Source organism: Schistocerca cancellata, chromosome 1, assembly GCF_023864275.1.
Source record: "Schistocerca cancellata isolate TAMUIC-IGC-003103 chromosome 1, iqSchCanc2.1, whole genome shotgun sequence".
NCBI classification, from domain to species: Eukaryota; Metazoa; Arthropoda; class Insecta; order Orthoptera; family Acrididae; genus Schistocerca; species Schistocerca cancellata.
The window spans coordinates 407,112,446-407,130,990 of record NC_064626.1 but is presented as its reverse complement, the minus strand read 5'-3'; positions in this window follow the sequence as shown (position 1 = coordinate 407,130,990).

Here is an 18,545-nt window from a genome sequence, read left to right as displayed (position 1 = left end):
CGGAACATGGGGACCAGCCCGGTATTCACCTAGCGGTATGTAGAAAACCATCTAAAAACCACATGCAGGCTGGCCCTCGTCGTTAATCCGCAGGGCGGATTCGATCCGCGGCCGGCGCGCCTACCCGAGTCCAGGAAAAAGCGCGTTAGCTCTCTCGGCTACACTGGCGGGTCAATGGGTGAAAATTTAAGTGACAAACATAGCCGTGTATATCCACACATAATTTAAAAAAAGCATCTAATATTGATATTTATTTTGCTTCTCAAAGTATTGGACAGCACTGACGAGAACCAGTCGACTGTAACAGAGATGTTAACAAAGCATTCTTATGATTTCAGCTTCGTCTTTATTAAATATGAATAGGTTGCAACCTGTCGATTCGAAACCGGGAACGGCGCTGTATGTTCTTAATACATAAGATTTACTTGTTGTTGTTTTTATTTTGCAGGTGTTTCTCGAAGACGACAGATTGAGGATACGGCCGCAACAAAGGTGGAGGTCGTAGGGCGAGGGGAGGAGCAACCGGCTGAGGCAGCAAGCAGCTAGCAGCAAGGTGGGCGCGTGGCTACAGGCGGCGGGTGACGGCCGCGACACGAGGCAGGCTGGCAGGCGACACGGGGTAGCGCGGCCCGCCGCCCCGCACGCGACCACTGACCCGCGACCTGCGACCCGCGACCCCGACGCCAGCTCCTGCAGAAGCTGCTGCGCCACACGACGCCCCAACACCGTGCCAACTTTGGGGGAAGAAGAGCGTGCGCAGTATATGCATGTATCTATCGATGTAAGAACACAAACACTTCACCGTTCCATAAAAATGTATCAATCAGCGAGTTAACTGTGTGTGTGTGTGTGTGTGTGTGTGTGTGTAGTGGTCTTCGGTCCTGAGACTGGTTTGATGCAGCTGTCCACCCTACTATATCCTGTGAAAGCTTCTTCATCTCCCAGTACTTACTGACTTACTGCAACTTACATCCTTCTGAATCTGCTTAGTGTATTCATCTCTTGGTCTCCCTCTACGATTTTTACCCTTCACGCTGCCCTCCAATGCTAAATTTGTGATCCCCTGATGCCTCAGAACATGTCCTACCAAACGGTCCCTTCTACTTCTCAAGTAGTGGCACAAACTCCGCTTCTCGCCAATTCTATTCAATACCTCCTCATTAGTTATGTGATCTACCCATCTAATCTTGAGCGTTTTACTGTAGCACCAAATTTCAAAAGCTTCTATTCTCTTCTTGTCAAAACTATTTATCATCCACGTTTCACTTCCACACATGGCTACACTCCATACAAATACTTTCAGAAATGACTTCAGGACACTTAAATCTATACTCGATGTTAACAAATTTCTCTTCTTCAGAAACGCTTTCCTTGGCATTACCAGTCTACATTTTATATCCTCTCTACTTCGACCATCTTCAGTTATTTTGCTCCCCAAATAGCAAAACTCCTTCACTACTTTAAGTGTCTCATTTCCTAATCTAATTCCCTCAGCATCACCCGACTTAATTCGACTACATTCCATTATCCACGTTTTGCTTTTGTTGATGTTCATCCTATATCCTCCTTTCAAGACACTGTCAATTCCGTTCAACTGTTCTTCCAAGTCCTTTGTTGTCTCTGACAGAATTACAAAGTCATCGGCGAACGTTAAAGTTTTTATTTCTTCTCCAAGGATTTTAATACCTACTCCGAATTTTTCATTTGTTTCCTTTACTGCTTGCTCAATATACAGATTGAAAAACATCGGGGATAGGCTACAACCCTGTCTCACGCCCTTCCCAACCACTGTTTCCCTTTCGTGTCCATCGACTCTTATAACTGCCATCTGCTTTTTGTACAAATTTTAAATAGCCTTTCGCTCCCTGTATTTTACCCCTGCCACCTTCAGAATTTGAAAGAGAGTATTCCAGTCAACATTGTCAAAAGCTTTCTCTAAGTCTACAAATGCTAGAAACGTAGGTTTGCCTTTCCTTAATCTATTTTCTAAGATAAGTCGTAGGGTCAGTATTGCCTCACGTTCTCCAACATTTCTACGGAATCCAAACTGATCTTCCCCGAGGTCGGCTTTTACCAGTTTTTCCATTCGTCTGTAAAGAATTTGTTTTAGTATGTTGCAGTCGTGGCTTATTAAACTGATAGTTCATTAATATTTTATATCTATCAACACCTGCTTGCTTTGGGATTGGAATTATTATATTGTTATTCAAGTCTGAGGGCATGTCGCTTGTTTCATACATTTTGCTCACCAGGCGGTAGAGTTTTGTCACGACTGGCTCCACCGAGACTGTCAGTAGCTCTAATGGAATGTTGTCTACTCCTGGGACCTTGTTTCTACTTAGGTCTTTGAGTGCTCTGTCAAACTCTTCACGCAGTATCATATCTCCTACTTCATCTACATCATCTTCCGTTTCCATAATATTGTCCTCAAGTACATCACCCTTGTATAGACCCTCTATATACTCCTTCCACATTTCTGCTTTTCCTTCTTTGCTTAGAACTATGTTTCCATCTGAGCTCTTGATATTCATAAAAGTGGTTCTCTTATCTCCAAAGGTCTCTTTAATTTTCCTGTAGGCAATATCTATCTTACCCCTAGTGAGATATGCCTCTACATCGTTACATTTGTCCTCTAGCCATCCCTGCTTAGCCATTTTGCACTGCCTGTCGATTTCATTTTTGAGACGTTTTTATTCCTTTTTGCCTGCTTCATTTACCTGCATTTTTATATTTTATACTTTCATCAATTAAATTCAAAAAATGGTGCAAACGGCTCTGAGCACTATGGGACTTAACATCTGAGGTCATCAGTCCCCTAGAACTACTTAAACCTAACTAACCTAAGGACATCACACACATCCATGCCCGAGGCAGGATTCGAACCTGCGACCTTAGCGGTCGCGCGGTTCCAGAGAGAAGGGCCTAGAACCGCTCGGCCACACTGGCCGCCAATTAAATTCAATATTTCTTCTGTTACCCAAGGATTTCTACTAGCCCTCGTCTTTTTACCTACTTGATTCTCTGCTGCCTTCACTCTTTCATCCCTCAAAGCTACTCATTCTTCTTCTACTGTATTTCTTTCCCCCATTCTTGTCAGTTGTTCCCTTATGCTCTCCCTGAAACTCCGTACAATCTGTGGTTTAGTAAATTTATCCAGGTCCCATCTCTTTAAATTCTTACCTTTTTGCAGTTTCTTCAGTTTCAATCTACAGTTCATAACAAATAGATTGTGGTCAGAGTCCACATCTGCCCCTGGGAATGTCTTACAATTTTAAACGTCCACATCTGTCCCCTGGAAATGTCTTACAATTTAAAACCTGGTCCCTAAATCTCTGTCTTACCATTATATAATCTATGTGATGTCTTCTAGTATCTCCAGGCTTCTTCCACGTACGCAGCCTTCTTTCATGTTTCTTGGACCAAGTGTTAGCTATGAATAAGTTATGCTCTGTGCAAAATTCTACTAGGCGGCTTCCTCTTTCATTTCTTACCCCAGTCCATATTCACGTACTACGTTTCCTACTATCGAATTCCATTCACCCACGACTATTTAATTTTCGTCACCCTTCACTATCTGAATAATTTATTTTATCTCATCATACGTTTCTTCAGTTTATTCGTCATCTTCAGAGCTAGTTGGCATATAAACTTGTACTACTGTAGTAGGCGTGGGCTTCGCGTCTATCTTGGCCACAATAAGGATTTCACTATGCTGTTTGTAGTAGCTTACCCGCACTCCTATTTTTTCATTCATTATTAGACCTACTCCTGCATTATCCCTATTTGATTTTGTATTTATAACCCTGTATTCACCTGACCAAAAGTCTTGTTCCTCCTGCCACCGAACTTCTCTAATTCACACTATATCTAACTTTAACCTATCCATTTCCCTTTTTAAATTTTCTACCCTTCCTTCCCGATTAAGGGATCTGACAATAACGCTCCGATCCGTAGAAAGCCAGTCTTGAGTAGTCCCCGCCCGGAGATCCGAATGGGGGACTACTTTATCTCCGAAATATTTTACCCAAGAGGACGCCATCATCATTTAACCATACAGTAAAGCTGCATGCCCTCGGGAAAAATTACGGCTGTGGTTCCCCCCTGCTATACTGACTGTAAAATATCGCAACACCGAGAAGTTCAGCGACATAAACGAAAGTTGGTAACCTGTTTCTAAATCTCACAGATTTCGTCTATTCAAATTTCGTGTGGTAGGGGCACTAAGAGGATGAGGTTTGCTTTAAACACACGTTGTAATAGTCGTGAGTTGGAATGGGGCCATGTAGTAGGGCTACGAGAAGCTGGATCTTCCTTCTGCTATGTTGCAAAAAGATTTGGCAAGAATATAGCCACTGTGCATGATTTCTGGCGGTGGTGCTCACGAGAATGTGTGGTCATAACATGACCGGGCTATGGACGGCCTCGTGGCACTATCTAGAGGGAAAACCGTCGTGTTTGGCGTAGGGCTCTGGCGCATCGTATTGCATCTATAGCATCAATTTGAAAAGCAGTTTGCTACACAGTGACACAACTAAGTGTTACAAATCGGTTACTTCAAGACAAGCTTCGAGACAGACGCCCTACATAGTGCATTCCAATGACCGCAAACGACCGCCATTAGTGACTTAAGTGCAACAATGTGAAAGCTCATAGGAAGGCAGAGTGGAGGTCTGTTGTGTTTTCTTATGCAAGCTGTTTCTGCATCGGTGCCTGTGATGACTGTGTGTTGGTTAGATGGAGGCCAGTTAAGGACCTGTAATCAACTTGTCGGCGTGCTAGACACATTGGACCAACACCTGGGGTGCGATTTAATATAACAGTGGGAGCATTTCAAGCACCCTCATTGCAAATTTGTACGACTGCTTGGTGATCTGACCTGGTCTGCTGTCATCCATAAACAGTACTCCAGTGGGTGTTTTTCACCAGAATAAAGCTCGCCCGCATACCATTTTTGTTACCCAACATGCTCTAGCAGAGCGTCGACATGTAGCCTTCGCCTGCTCGATCACCAGATCTGTCTCCAGTCGAGCACGTATGTGACATCATCGGACGAGAACTTCAGGGTTATCCACAAACAGCGTTAAACGTCCCTATATTGACCGACGAAGTGCACAGGCGTTGAACTGCATCTTACAAACTGACATCTCGTACCTGGGCAACACACTGGACGCTTGTTTACATGTTTGCACTCAACATTCTAGCGGTTACAACGGTTATTAATGCACCAGAATTTCACATTTACAATGACTTATCTCGGGCTTACATTAACCAGTGATTTTGCAGTGTTACTCACTTAAACATGTTACCTAAACAAATGTAGTCATTACTGTCCATTAATTACTTTTTGGTGTTCAATTCTTTTTCCGTCAGTGTAGTTGAACCTGAAGTCACAACCTGACCCATTCCTGAAGACCCTCCCCCGCTGGTACTGGTGGTTGTGGTGAGTTACTTTGTGACCATTTGGCTTCATCTGCTTTGGCAGTAAACAGTAGAAGAAGAATGTAAGAGAAAGTAGATTAAAAAATTTTAAGGGTAATAGAACAAGACAGGATAACTATATTATACAGCATGTTTGATAATTTGTAACGAAAACTGAGATGGGTGAAGGTGCAAAGTAACAAAAGCCATCATGGGTATAAAATTTTATTAATGTGAGGACAAGAGAGAAACTTTTTTTAACAACAACGCAAAAGTTGTGGTGGCAGGCAGACACCAGGTCCTGGGCCAGTGCCCCGTATGAATTCAGACATGTTGACAACCTGCTGAAAAGCGGCGATGCCGTAATGGCTAGACAGCCTCGAGCACCCTCGAGCACCAAGGCGGCTGTCATAAGTGACTTGCATCCAGCCAGAATTATCGAGAACCTTCTGGGATCCAGAAGAATTGGGGGCGATAGTCGGGGCGAAATAATGTCTATGGGAGAAACTCTGACAAAAGTCCCAGAAAGTCCAGTGTGGTGGGTCGACAAAAATAGTCTTGAAAGCTTGCAAGGGTGTTGCAGGGTAGGTTGTGTTGAGGTATAATTGTTAAGATAAATTCTTTACTTTATGCCGTTTCCTAGGTAATTCGCATTAGTCAATCAGGCCGTTGCGTCAGCAAGTTCAAATGGCCCGCCAGAGAAAGTTTCACCAAACGTGTTCTTCGTTTGGTTTCCTCAAACGGAATAAAAGAGCAATCAAAAGTGGCAAACGGGACGATAGTAACGACGGAACCCGAGCCAAAGACTCAGCAGTTCCCTCCCCTATCATCTACACCATGAAAAAAGCGGGCCGCTTCCATTTGCACTTCCATAGCGCAACGTATCAGAACTTTTCTTAACTGTCATTTCTCGGCACAACCCACCCAGCAACATCGTTACAAGCTTTTCAAACTGTTTCTGACTACCCTGTAAAAACGGATACTTAACATGTGGGGGCTGAAGCCACAACCTAATGACGCCCCCTCCCCTTTCCCTCACCAATGACAGTTACTACTAGGAAGCAAGTAGGCGCAGCACAAGAGCCGAGTAGTCGGAGCAGTCACTATAGAGTGACACTTTGATACTGATGCAGTAAAAACGGCACGTCTGTACATATCCGACCGACGACAACTGAGTTTCAGATACCTACTCAGTAACAATTGTTATCTAGAGTTTCCTGTCTCTTATGAAAGAATAAGCTTTATAGCGTTTGTCTCTATCAGTAGCAACGAGTAGTAGTTGATTTTGTCTGTGTGTCAGACTATATAAACAAGAAACATCACTGTCCCGTAGTGGAATGTTCTCGAAGAATCAGGGGAACAGTGGGGCGGGACATCTCTTCAGCAGAAACTGCCACAAGAGTCCTTGAAAAACCAGTGCGTAAGGGGACAGTTAAATCGTCTTCCAGAATTTTCCAACTATCAGTGAGTCCATACAGTGGCAACGACAAGACTAATATACGTTGTTATTCACATCGAGTCTCCAACCGGAACATAACATCATGTTGACAATATATCGGTGGTTCACCTGGACTGCCAAAACAATGTGTCAAGATGAGCTTCTGTACTGGCTGGAGACCCAATACGAATATCATCAATTACTACTCCAAGAAAGTTTGCCGACCCACTAATACACGATATTTTTGTATGCGAACACCACGAGGAACAATTTCTGCCTCTCACTTGTCTTCCATTGCGTTTAAGAGACTTGATAGTGTATTGTCGGGACAAGTTGCAAGCAGAGGGTTCATCTCTGATATCGGAAGATGGAATTACAATTTGCTAGAAAGGACTGAGACACGAAGTGTTTGTCTGTAGTCATTGAACTGCAGGGGTATAAAGCAGCACGCGCGTATGGGTAGGACCCACCACCCCACCCCCTAAACCGCCCACCGCGACAATATACAGTACATCATGCTGTTTGCTAAATAGTCATCATAGCACTCAGTATAATAAATTTTTAGCCATTTGTTGCATTCTTGAGCCCCCGGTTCGCGGTGTACGTCTTCTCCGAGTACGGTTTTGCTGTAAGGAAATAGATTGTTATCAAAATATATCCCTATTTACGTGCTCCCCATTCAATTCATGCAAAACCAAAAACATTTCCTCCTCTTTCCAAAATCACCTGTGCTAAGCATCCTACGAGACTCTCTACCTCTCTCTGTTGGTGGCCTCAGTCCATATAGTCACCAGAGTCCTTCGAGCAAAGTTGGCCATACAGTCTGTAGTGGGACGCCAGAAAATAGAAACATCACGGCAGACATTGGTCCGCAGACGAGCCATTTACTAGATAATTTCTGATATGTGGTTTCGAGCAGCCACTGTCTTCAGTAAGAAGTATGGTCCTAGCCATTGCAAAAGTACTTAACACGGAAACTTTTATCGATTAAGCCCCTCTCTAATTGATATCAAATTTCACCCACGTCCAATGTATAGGGAATGTTGTAGACGCATGACGGGAGACAGGCACATTATTCTGCTTGTACCTAATGTGACAGAATGGTTCAAAATGGATAGGTCGCGCGGAGTCTGTTCTTTGGTCTTCAAGACGACCTGATCTCAGTCATACGGATTTTTCTGTCTGGGTCTTCTGAAAAGTGAAGTCAACCACTCCCTTTTACACGACTGGAGCCGCGAATTATACAACATTTTGAAGATTTACGAGATGAACCTGGACTGTTAAAAGAATTCGTAACTAACTGCTTACATAAGTGTAAGTAATTAAATCTTGTTAATATAGGTCATGAGTGAAACTGGGCTCCATTAGACGAGGATTCAACAGAAAATTTTAAATTTCCGGTACGTCTGACGAACTAGGACAATACGTACATCATAACGAAGACACTGGTGGCTAATAATTGCACAAAAAAAGGTTCAAATGGCTCTGAGCACTATGGGACTTAACATCTGAGCTCATCAGTCCCCAACAGCTTAGAACTACTTAAACCTAACTAACCTAAGGACATCACACACATCCATACCCGAGGCAGGATTCGAACCTGCGACCGTAGCAGTCGCGCGATTCCAGACTGAAGAGCCTAGAACCGCTCGGTCACACCGGCCGGCTCATAATCTCACATTCGCAGTTATCTTTCTAACGGCTGGTATGCAGATGATGGAATGTTTTTCTTTCAGATTATTTTCAAGCGTGTCACTTTTCGCTATAAGCAATGAAACACTTTGCAGAAGTGCAGTCATAAACGCTGCATATATATATACAGTGTCACATCACCAAAATGTTTCGTTGTTAAGGTAGAAGATTAGCGCCCCTGGAGAATAATGGGGAAAGAACCGGACATCTTGCATCCCGCATTGTGCATGTCGCTTTTATGACATATACTTTTTCTTATCATGATTACAATGTCTGATTATTAAGGCAGAAATTTAGGGACCCCGATAAATGGTGGGAAAGGGACCCAACATCGTGCAGCCAGCAAGATGCATCCTGCATCCTGCATCGTGCATGTCGCTTTTATGCCACATATTTTTTCTTAGTGTCTCATCACACCATAGCCCGGTTATTACGTCAGAAGACTAGCACCCCTCAAGAACGATGGGAAAGGACGTATTTTTCTTCGTGTTTCATAATCTTAAAGTGTGGTTATTAAGGCAAAAGATTAGTGCCCCTATGGGATGATGAGGAAAAGACTCGACATCATGTATCGCCCATTAGGAATTCGCTTGGAGCTACTAATAAACACAGCAAGAAACTGCAGGATGACAGCTCTTTTAAAAGCAAGTCCGGTGTTTCACTCACCGCTTCTACTCGTTCTGTACTCAGTAATGTCTTTGTAAGACTGTAGATAACGCATATCAACCGAGACGATGCATCCTGGTCCCGAATACGCCGAAGAAAAGGCTGGGATAGATTTTGTACGTTAGTACAACATTTCACTCTGGTATGCAGTAGGCCTATTGTCGACTCTCATCGTTGAGCTTCTCTAGTTTGTGCTGAAGTAATTAAACAATGAACATACCACCAGCAATTTTGAACCTGCACAATTGATAAAATGCGGGACTGAATATTTACTGAGAAGCGTTTCTTTCAGGGGACGTATCGCAACCGCTTCAAGAACTCACACACAGATTTTGGTACCTGTCAACAGCATTGGTATAAAGTAAGCTGTGTGATACACTTCATCAGAGTCTCTTCGTCTGAGACATTTCGGTAACCCCAAGAAATATAAATTTGTTATCATGAGTTATACCACCTGCGTGATTAAAAAGAGGAAGTGATGTATAAGAAAAGCCAAGGGAATTGAAAAATTCATCTGAAATTCAATCTCAGATTAGCGATAGTTGAGGATACAAGTAACGTCAGCATAGTGAAACGCTTGTCCGACAGTTAAACATTTCTCCAGTGGTTAGACCGAAAGTTTCATAATTCTCCAACTTCTCAGAAAAGTGGATGGTTGTTGTTGCTTGAACGTTATCAGAATTGTTGCAGACAAATTGCTGAAGATTATAAATGAAATTAGTGTGCGATAAAGTTATACGTAATCGATGTAATAAATAAAATAGTTTGCAAAGAATAAGGTAATTGCTGCTTATTAGCAGTTTCGTTGGTTCACATATGTTGAATCACCTCATAATGGCTCTGAGCACTATGGAACTCAACTGCTGAGGTCATTAGTCCCCTAGAACTTAGAACTAGTTAAACCTAACTAACCTAAGGACATCACAAACATCCATGCCAGAGGCAGGATTCGAACCTGCGACCGTAGCGGTCTTGCGGTTTCAGACTGCAGCGCCTTTAACCGCACGGCCACTTCGGCCGGCCAATCACCTCATACTAAAAACTTTTTGCACTGGAAGCTATACATGTTAAGTGGTACTGACATTAAGTACTTACCACCCAAAGGGCGTACACTGACTACCTCACTTGAAACGAAAGCCCTGAACTAACGCAGTACCGTCCTTTAATATATGCAACGTCAGTATGTGAAAAGAACCATTGTTATGATAATGATATTATTTATAGATGTTAGTGATATTCACAGAGTTACGGTTCGAAAAACAGAGTAACTAAACAGCATGTCAGTTATACGACTATTACTTCCACGACAGTTTTCAACATTATCGTGATTCCATGAAATATCATTTGCGTCCCGGAAGTACATTACTCACATATTCCTAGTTAATGACAAGGGTAGGGTAATACTTTTTGCAATTACACATAACATTCAAAGTTCCATGCAATATCCACGTTGTAGCAAAAAATTAAAGAATGCAATGAACAAATTATCTAGTGATGTCTGTTTGAAGGGATCGAAAACGGTTGATTGTGTTACACTGTAGAGAATTTATACATATTATTTATTTATGTACAGGACATAAATTAAAATATTTTATCTGAATGTTATAATATACAAAAAGGCGTACGTTCCAGAATAATGGTTTTGCAGCAAATAATGACGCATACGTGTACTAACAGGTGATGCAAAATAGCGTTTTGATTCTTGCAGAAAACGTATAAAAAATAATTGAATTCTTAGAACTGCTATACAAGCAGCAGGAAATGGTAGTTTTATTGACAAAACAAGTATAACAATTGCAGGCTTTATTCGTGTTTATATATAGCTAATATATTCTGAGAGCTGATATTGTGTTATAAAACTTGAAGAATGTCTGGAAGGTGATAAAAAGTCTACCTGAACATCGTCGATTGACAGCATTCGTCGGAGCTGCTTAGTTACTTTCATACGAATCACCGTTCCTTGCAGTTATATCAGCAGATGGTCACCAGTGAGGCCTTAAGAAGAGTTTGGTGTATTGTTGATATCTGAAGGTAGTGAAAGGGCTCATCACTTCAGACATTACCAAAGTCGTCAGTCAAATGTCAGAAATCTTACACCCAATTTACATTATATGCTTCTTCTCTTTCAATGCTGAAAGCCGAAATGTTCGAAAATTACTATTGCAGCAAAATATCTTATTAAGTTCTCAAAATGGTACAACTAACAATACCATTTTACTCTCGTCCACAAATTAAAACTCCCAAAAGCTGGAACGCAGGAAACTCTGCTATTTGAAGTCCACGTTCTAAGCAGAGTAGTCAGTGCGTCGCACTGCTATAAGAGGGATCCAGGTTTGATTCGCAGTTCTGCCATGGAATTTTCGTTGGTGCGAGGAGTGATTCGCGATATACTCAGCTGCTTGAGGCCAACATTGGAGTTACTTGATTGACAAGTAGCAGCTTCAGAGTGTGGAAATCAAGAAAGGACCCATGTGCTGACCCCATGTCCCTCTATAGCGTGTTCAGATGATCACTGGGCAGAGGATGACACGGTGACCACTCGGCATCGCATATCCCCGTCGACCTGAACAGGTATATCCTCTACTTATACCCCCACCCCCCTTTATGTGAAGTAGTTTCTGTCAATCCTTCGTGGTTTGGAATACAAATTTTATCGCTCACAATAAAACAGGCTCGTCGGATGTTACATCACATAATTATATGGGATCATGTGGTCGTTATGGCATTTTTCCACATTATTTCGACTCACAACATAGCACCGAATTACCTTGTAATAAAAAATTTTTTTGTTAGAATTAAGAACAAAAACAAATATTGCATGATTTAAAAAAAAAAAAAACAAAGCCTAGTTCCATCGCGACCCAGCGCAGGAGTACAGCGTTCATCGGAAAAAAAACTCTGATATCAGGTCGTGTAACGGAAATTGGACGAGGAGAAAGAATGTCGGGCGTCGATGAGGCACGCCGTAGTTTGGGTTGTGTAGTGCCGGCGGCTGCCGCCCCACTATGCCGCGGCAGTCCGGTCTTGTAAGCCATTCCAGAGTGTAGGGGGAGCGAAGCGGCGCTCGCGCCTGACCACCACGGGAAATGGCAAGTAGACAACGACAACTATTTTAAGAATACTTCAGTATTTTGTGCCATAATTAATATCTCCTTCACACCTGTCACATTTTGGTGTTTTTGAGCAAAAGAAAATAAGTCTTGTACATTTTATCTAAACTTCAGGCAATATGAACTTCTTTTCTATCTTGTATAAGAGTCTCATGAAACTTAATGTTATTAATTTTCCATGTGTACCTCTTATTGCGTACGAGTAGCTGGTTGCTTTAAAGCTACGTCTGAACACCATGACAATACAACTGGCATTATTTCCACCATTGTCGAACGGTCCAGCAAGGAGAAAGGTTGCATTGCAACCTTCTGTCGAGATTATCGATAAAGCACTAGTATAGCTGCAGTGAAATAATTAAAGGAATCTGTCGTGGTTTGCCAATAGTACGTTTTCTCGATTCAAGTGAAATGACATCGTTATCCTAAAAAAAATAGTAAATCACAACGCACAATGAGGAAAATAGATTTCAAATATCACCGCTATCCAATATCTAGGGGAGTGCAAAATATCCTTTATGAAATAACAACACTCATTGGTATTCTGAGATAAATCGTCAATTTCAAAAATTGTAGCGAAATGCAGGAAGATCTGCAGCGGATAGGCACTTGGTGCAGGGAGTGGCAACTGAACCTTAACAGAGACAAATGTAATCTATTGCGAATACATAGAAAGAAGAATCCTTTATTGTATGATTATATGACAGCGGAACAAACACTAGTAGCAGTTACTTTTGTAAAATATCTGGGAGTATGCGTGCGGAACAATTTGAAGTGGAATGATCATATAAAATTAATTGTTTGTAAGGCGGGTACCAGGTTGAGATTCATTGGGAGAGTCCTTAGAAAATGTAGTCCATCAACAAAGGAGGTGGCTCACAAAACACTCGTTCGACCTGTACTTGAGTATTGCTCATCAGTGTAGGATCCGTACCAGATCGGGTTGACGGAGGAGATAGAGAAGAGCCAAAGAAGAGCGGCGCGTTTCGTCACAGGGTTATTTGGTAAGAGTGATAGCGTTACGGAGATGTTTAGCAAACTCAAGTGGCAGACTCTGCAAGAGAGGCACTCTGCTTCGCGGTGTAGCTTGCTGTCCAGGTTTCGAGAGGGTGCGTTTCTGGATGATGTATCGAATATATTGCTTTCCCCTACTTATACCTCCCGAGGAGATCACGAATGTAAAATTAGAGAGATTCGAGCGCGCACGGAGGCTTTCCGGCAGTCGTTCTTTCCGCGAGCCATACGTGACTGGAACAGGAAAGGCAGGTAATGACAGTGGCACGTAAAGTGCCCTCCGCCAGACAGCGTTGGGTGGCTTGCGGAGTATAAATGTAGATGTAGATGTAGATTAAATAAATTACATCCTTATTAGCCAGAGCGTGATGCTCGAAGGCCGGCATATAACAGACGAGGTTAGACTTGAGAGAACAGAAAATAGTGACCAATCAACCTCTTTAAAGAGGTTGAGGGTAGTATTGGGGACGGAGCCTCTCGGCAAGCTGTCAAGGGTGGGTTTTTGCTACACGACAGCAACCAAGTTAATGACGCACAAGACAAAATTCAAAAATGGTTCAAATGGCTCTGAGCACTATGGGACTTAACATCTGAGGTGACCAGTCCCATAGAACTTAGAACTACTTAAACCTAACTAACCTAAGGACATCACACACATCCATGCCCGAGGCAGTATTCGAACCTGCGACCGTAGCGGTCGTGCGGTTCCAGACTGTAGCGCCTAGAACCGCTCGGTCACCCCGGGCGGCTGCGCACAGGACACAGTGGCCCAAATACGCTATTGGCCCATAAAACTTCTCGTCAGTAATCCCGTCTTCCCCTGACACAGCACTCAGTGACTTCTTCCAACTACCTCGGAGAAAGATACATTTCGTGGCAGACATTTATAGTGAGAAGATTTGGGAATTTTCGAGGTAGAACGATTCCCGCTCGGCCAAACTGCGAACTTGTACATCCAGGTATTCAATAAAGTTACCCATCGTCGGGAAAAGTGTGTGGCATTGCAAAGTGAATATGTAGATAAAGGACTAAAACCATGGAAAAGAAATAAAATTGAGGATCTGTTGGATGATGATCAATTTCGCTTTAGGAAAGGTATTGGCACAAGAGAGGTATTTCTCATATTCCGCTTGGTAATAGCAACAAGACTGAAGGAATATCGAGACAAGTTTATGTGATTTGTCGAACGAAAAGAAGCGTTGGAGAAAATAAAATAGGGTAAATTCTTCTAAACTCCAGACAAACCGGTGTAAGCTACAGGTGAAATACATCACCTACAAACCCAAGACAGAAACCTGATAATGGGTGTATTCAATCCTAATATAGAAGAAGCAATGACAGAAATAAAATAGGAAGGTTCAAGGGTGGGATTAAAATTCAAGATTCTCTGGTGAAGTTGTTATCCTCAGTGAAAGAGAAGAAGACTTAGAATAACTGATGGATGAAATAAACATTGTAGTCTCAAATGACGACAGAGTTTGCACTGAGATAAAATGAAGAAATATGAAGGTAGTGAGGAATATCAGAAACGAGATTACCAATACAAGTAACATCAAAATTGGTGACCAAGAAATAAATGAACTGAAATAATTGTGCTACCTTGGGCGAAGAATAACACTGGCGGAAGAATCAAAGAGGACGTAAAAAGCAGACTAACGCAGACGAAGAGGGTATTCCTGGCTGAAATGGGTCTACTAGTATCAACATCGGCCTTGATTTGAGGAAGAAATTTTTGAGATGATTCTTGGACTATGGGAAAACCGGAAAAAGGAAGAATTAAAGCGTTTGGAATGCGGTGCTTTAGAAGGATATTAAAAATTAGGTGGATTGACAAGAAATGAGGAGATTCTCCGCAGAGTTGACAAGGCTAGAACATATGAAAACACTGACAAGGAGGAGGGACAAGATGCCAGGACATGTCTTAGGATACTGGGGAATACCTTCCATCGTACTGGAAACAGCTGTGGAGATAAAAACTGTAGGGGAAGACAGAGAATGAAATACATCCAGCAAACAATTGGGAACATAGGTTGCAAGCCTACTCCCAGATGAAGAAGTTGGCACAGGAGAGGAATTGTGGTGGGCCATATGAATACAGTCACAAGGTAAAACAGAAAAATAAAATGATAATAATAATGACCATAAAAATTACTTGTCTCTGAACTAGATTCAATTTTCAAGGCTTTGAATGTAACACTTGCTTCATATTTGGATCTTTATCGCGCCACTGGATATTTGTCATATGCACCATATCATTACATCGACATTAGCACCTAATAATACCACTTGATAATATTAATATCTGCAATAATTACATGAGTTTCTGATAAATAATAAGTGGGGGATCTGCATGGTCCTTCTCTTCTAATCCCCTGATTCTTAAAATCTATTTCGCATTTCCATTGTGTTAGAGTTACTCTTTCTTTCCTGGAAGCTACTTGGTAGTAGACTCAGTTGCCCTAACCACGCACCTCGGATCATACGCTTGCGACAATCTAAAGGAGCTTCATGCTACAATCAGATGCTTGTAAACATCAACAAATTAATGAAATGTACTTTACAATACTAAAAGGTTTCAGATAGATTATATAATGGTAAGACAGAGATTTAGGAACCAGGTTTTAAATTGTATGACATTTCCAGGGACAGATGTGGACTCTGACCACAATCTATTGATTATGAACTGTAGATTAAAATTGAAGAAACTGCAAAAAGGTGGGAATTTAAGGAGATGGGACCTGTATAATCTGAAAGAACTAGAGGTTGTACAGAGTTTCAGGGAGAGCATAAGGGAACAATAGACAGGAATGGGGGAAAGAAATACAGTAGAAGAAGAATGGGTAGCTTTGAGAGATGAAATAGTGAAGGCAGCAGAGGATCAAATAGGTAAAAAGACGAGGGCTACTAGAAACCCTTGGGTAACAGAAGAAATATTGAAATTAATTGATGAAAGGAGAAAATATAAAAATGCAGTAAATGAAGCATGCAAAAAGAAATACAAACGTCTCACAAATTATATCGACAGGAAGTGCAAAATGGCTAAGCAGGGATGGCTAAAGGACAAATGTAAGGATGTAGAGGCTTATCTCACCAGGGGTAAGATAGATACTGCCTACAGGAAAATTAAAGAGACCTTTGGAGAAAGGAGAACCACTTGCATGAATATCAAGAGCTTTGATGGAAATCCAATTCTAAGCAAAGAAGGGAAAGCAGAAAGGTGGAAAGAGTATATAGAGGGTCTATACAAAGGCGATATACTTGAGGACAATATTATGGAAATGGAAGAGGATGTAGATGAAGATGAAATGGGAGATATGATACTGCGTGAAGAGTTTGACAGAGCACTGAAAGACCTGAGTCGAAACAAGGCCCCGGGAGTAGAGAACATTCCATTAGAACTACTGACAGACTTGGGAGAGCCAGTCCTGACGAAACTCTACCATCTGGTGAGCAAGATGTATGAGACAGGCAAAATACCCTCATACTTCAAGAAGAATATAATCAAACCAATCCCAAAGAAAACAGGTGTTGACAGATGTGAAAATTACCTAACTATCAGTTTAATAAGTCACAGCTGCAAAATACTAACGCGAATTCCTTACAGGCGAATGGAAAAACTGGTAGAAGCCAAGCTCGGGGAAGATCAGTTTGGATTCCGTACAAATGTTGGAACACGTGAGGCAATACAGACCCTACGACTTATCTTAGAAGAAAGATTAAGGAAAGGCAAACCTACGTTTCTAGCATTTGTAGACTTAGAGAAAGCTTTTGACAATGTTGACTGGAACACTCTCTTTCAAATTCTGAAGGTGGCAGGGGTAAAATACAGGGAGCGAAAGGCTATTTACAATTTGCACAGAAAGCAGATGGCAGTTAAGAGAGTCGAGGGGTATCAAAGGGAAGCAGTGGTTGGGAAGGGAGTGAGACAGGGTTGTAGTCTCTCCCCGATGATATTCAATCTGTATATTGAGCAAGCATTAAAGGAAACAAAAGAAAAGTTCGGAGTAGGTATTAAAGTCCATGGAGAAGAAATAAAAAGATTGAGGTTCGCCGATGACATCGTAATTCTGTCAGAGACGGCAAAGGACTTGGAAGAGCAACTGAACGGAATGGACAGTGTCTTGAAAGGAGGGCATAAGATGAACATCAACAAAAGCAAAACGAGGATAATGGAATGTAGTCGAATCAAGTCGGGTGATGCGGAGGGAATTAGATTTGGAAATGAGACACTTCAAGTAGTAAAGGAGTTTTGCTATTTGGGGAGCAAAATAACTGATGATGGTCTAAATAGAGAAGATATAAAATGTAGACTAGCAATGGCAAGGAAAGCGTTGCTGAAGAAGAGAAATTTGTTAACATCGAGTATAGATTTAAGTAACAGGAAGTCGTTTCTGAAAGTATTTGTATGGAGTGTAGCCATGTATGGAAGTGAAACATGGACGATAAATAGTTTGGACAAGAAGAGAATAGAAGCTTTCGAAATGTGGTGCTACAGAAGAATGCTGAAGATTATGTGGGTAGATCACATAACTAATTAGGAGGTATTGAATAGAATTGGGGAGAAGAGGAGTCTGTGGCACAACTTGACTAGAAGAGGGGATAGATTGGTAGGACATGTTCTGAGGCATCAAGGGATCACCAATTTGGTACTGGAGGGTAGCGTGGAGGGTAAAACTCGTAGAGGGAGGCCAAGAGATGAATACACTAAGCAGATTGAGAAGGATGTAGGCTGCAGTAGGTACTGGGAGATGAAGAAGCTTGCACAGGAGAGAGTAGCATGGAGAGCTGCATCAAACCAGTCTCAGGACTGAATACCACAGCAACAACAGTTTCTAATAATCAATTAATGCTTCCAGCAAGAGCTGCTATTCAAGCTGTTTCATTTTGTAATGATATTTTTGGGAAACCATTAATAATTTATTAAGTAAAGAAGAGTACTATCGATGTAATAGTTAATTGACACACATTATTTACAAATTACTCATAGCTTGAATTTTATCAATTTCGAGACTATTTTTTTTCTGGAAAAATCTTGTATTTATTTATAATTAGTTTGTATAGTTACTATATGTGATCTCTTTATTTACTTAGTTATAAAAATTTATGTGTTCCAAAATACGTTCCATGTAAATTGTAATATTTTAAGTAGCTGAATAGCGAAGCGATTAAAAGTCCAGTTCTGAGAAAGCCTGTAGCTTTTAGAGTTGTGT